Source organism: Lactuca sativa, chromosome 5 (genome assembly GCF_002870075.4).
Source record: "Lactuca sativa cultivar Salinas chromosome 5, Lsat_Salinas_v11, whole genome shotgun sequence".
NCBI lineage: Eukaryota > Viridiplantae > Streptophyta > Magnoliopsida > Asterales > Asteraceae > Lactuca > Lactuca sativa.
This window is the reverse complement of record NC_056627.2, coordinates 283,691,960-283,694,894: the sequence shown is the minus strand read 5'-3', so window position 1 is coordinate 283,694,894 and position 2,935 is coordinate 283,691,960. Positions and strand designations below refer to the sequence as shown.

Genomic DNA, 2,935 nt, shown 5'->3' with positions numbered 1-2,935 from the left:
TCGTCTTGAACCTTACCCGTTTGTAAGCAACCCTTCTATTGAATGCCTTTGTTTAACTTTCTTGCATTATTGGGTTGACATCTTCTTTATGTTTCCCTTGGGTTCTTTCCTCATTCTCGTGTCTTTAGCTTTTGTCTTGTCTCTTTCCGAGTTTTTCTTTTCAAAATGAGACTCATCACTATCTACTTCTTTTTCTTCAATCGCCTCTGTTACTGGATTTGGTGGTCTTGTAAAAGTAAACACCTCAAACATCATTGGGGTTGACATTGGAGGTTTTGAATAATTCACTTCTTTTTCCAATTGCTCTTTTGGTAAAGGCTCCTCCCATTCCTCCCACTCTTCTTCCTTCGTGCATTCAAATTCATCATGCTTAAGGAACTTCATGTTTTCTTGTTTCACCAAATTTGCATTGGCACGGGATGGGAAAGGAATAGGTGGTCAATATGGCTCAACAACTGAGAAATCATAATGTTCTTTTATTGCCCACGACGTGACACTATTGTCTCCACTTCGTTGTGACTGGGAAGCTTCAAAATACTCTTCTTCTTTTTCCCTTTTTACTTCAAGTGACTAATTAGACTCCTATTCAAGGTCCTTCATATGCTCCAATTCATCTTCTTCTTATATATCAATAGCCATGACTTGATCCATAGGGATTGACTTGACTTTTCTTGAAAGTAAATCTGATAGCTTTTCTTGTAAAAGTTTTGTTAATTTCCCAACCTGTATGGAATGCTCAAAATAGATGCTTGTTGAACTCTAAGTGTTGCATCAGTTGCATCATGTCTTTTGTCGCTAGCTTCCATGAATCTGAATAGCATCGACTCGAGAGCATTTATCTTCTCGGATTGGACTCGTTCTAGTTGGTAGAGATTATGCTCTAGGTGTTGATATTTTGTCGTGTCTTGAGTTCTCTTGTACTCCAAATCACAATCCATAGTAGAATGGGGTCCTCCACAAGCTCCACATCTATCTTGAATTGGTCCACCCAATTTTGTGATCTTTTCTTCCATTGCATCGAGCTTTGCAATAACTGCACTAATAGCATCTTGACCTCCATCTTTACTTGAATTTCCTCTAGTGAAATCCTCCTTTGAGTTGTGATACTCTCTTGAATGCTTTGAGAATTCTTCAATCAAAGCTTTATTTGTTGCCAGATTCTTCTTTGTCATGGGCCCTTGTGAGTCTAGAAGTTGACGAGTGCACACATTGAATCCATCATAAAATATCGAGATTTCTTGTTGCAAATGGAAGTCATGTTGAGGGCAATGTCGTAACAATCTCTTGTAACATTCCTAAGCTTCGTATAACGACTCCCCTTCTAATTATTGAAAGTTATGGATATTTCTCTTAAGCTTTGCCACTTTTGAAGGAGGGGTAAACTAGTTGATGAGCTCGGTCTTAAAATCAGCCCATGTTATGATTGCTCCAAAGTGAAATGATTTTAACCATTCTTTTGCTTCACCCTTCAATATGACCGGTAAAATTCCAAGCATCACCGCATCTTTACTCACGTTAGGAGCATTAAAATAATGTGAAATCTCCACCACCTCTTCTATATGTTCATAAGCGTCCTCGTGCTCCTTCCCATAAAAAGGTAGTTCCCTTAACATATTAATAATGTGCCCCGGAAGTTCAAACTTTGTCGTGGTTGGTATTTTTGGTGGATCAAGACCCCATCTGTTTTCATTCCTCATATGTCGCTTGTACTCTTTCATTGACATAGTCATGATGTCCCCCATATTTCCTGCTAAAAAAACTAGAAAACACACGCGTAAAAAGGAACAAAAAAATGAAAAACTAACTAAAGTGAGACCACGACATGGTGAAGATAACCACGTCGTGGTTGCATTTCAGAGAAAAAAACTAAAAAAACAAATGAAACTGAAGTAACTTTTTGTGGGTTTTACCCTACAAAAGGATCAAATAACTAAAAGCAATTAAACTAATAATCAAATCAGTCATTCCCCAGCAACATTGCCAAAAACCTGATGTGCTAAAAACTACCCACTATCTAGTTTTGAATTTATAACCTAACGAACTTAACTAGCTAAATACACATAGGCAGTGTACGTAGTCGAATTATAGAATAGTTTAGGTAAGTCGGGTGTCGATCACAGGGAACGGTATTTAATTAATAAAATAACTACTAAAAGCTAAACTAAGAAAAACAACTAAAATGGGGGGTTTTATATGATTTTACAAGTTCAGAAAAACTTAAATTAAAATAACAAACTAATTACTAAAGCAAACAACTAGAAAGGCGATTTCAAATCAAGAATAATGGATACTTTCATTTACCTTCGAATCCCTCCTGTTTCCTATGGTTGATTTCAAGACAATAGATTAATTCGGCTAGCTACCAAATAATTGTTACTAGTCATCATGGTCAAACTAACTAGCATAAGTCAATTTAACAACTTTAACCCCAATGATCATGAAAGTTAAGGACACTACATTGATTTTAAAGGTAATTTGAACTATGAATGATATAATCTACAGACTACTGTTCTTTTCTCAGTCTAGTAATCGAGCAAATATTATGATCAAATACTGCTCTCAAACACAGCTAAGCAACTAACTTATCACCTATACTAAGATATGATCAATATCTAGCTCTAGCAATTTAATGGTCATAAACAACTAGGTAAACCAAGTTCATGCAACTAACTGCAGTTTAACTACACAAAACTTGAGACAAGGAAATAAAGATAGAAACTTTAACAATCTAGGTTTAGATTTATCAAACAACATTTAAAGCAAAAACCAACTTCATCAATCCATAAAACAAGAAATCAACACATAGTATTCAGGAGTTCATCTAATCTAAACGAATGAAAATGTTTTATCCCATAATCACAACTGATGAACACATAAACAAAAGGTAAACTAAGCTAAACATCATTAAACTAAGAAAATCGAATGTGTAGATGCA

General features: G+C 35.5%; 1 non-coding gene across 1 annotated transcript; it reads left to right on the top strand.

Annotated features, from left to right (window-relative positions):
• Nucleotides 1-1,251: 1,251 nt before the first annotated feature.
• On the top strand, nt 1,252-1,358 carry LOC111910425 (small nucleolar RNA R71). Its single transcript, XR_002856534.1, has one exon. It is a non-coding gene; the product is annotated as a small nucleolar RNA R71 (small nucleolar RNA).
• Nucleotides 1,359-2,935: the final 1,577 nt, after the last annotated feature.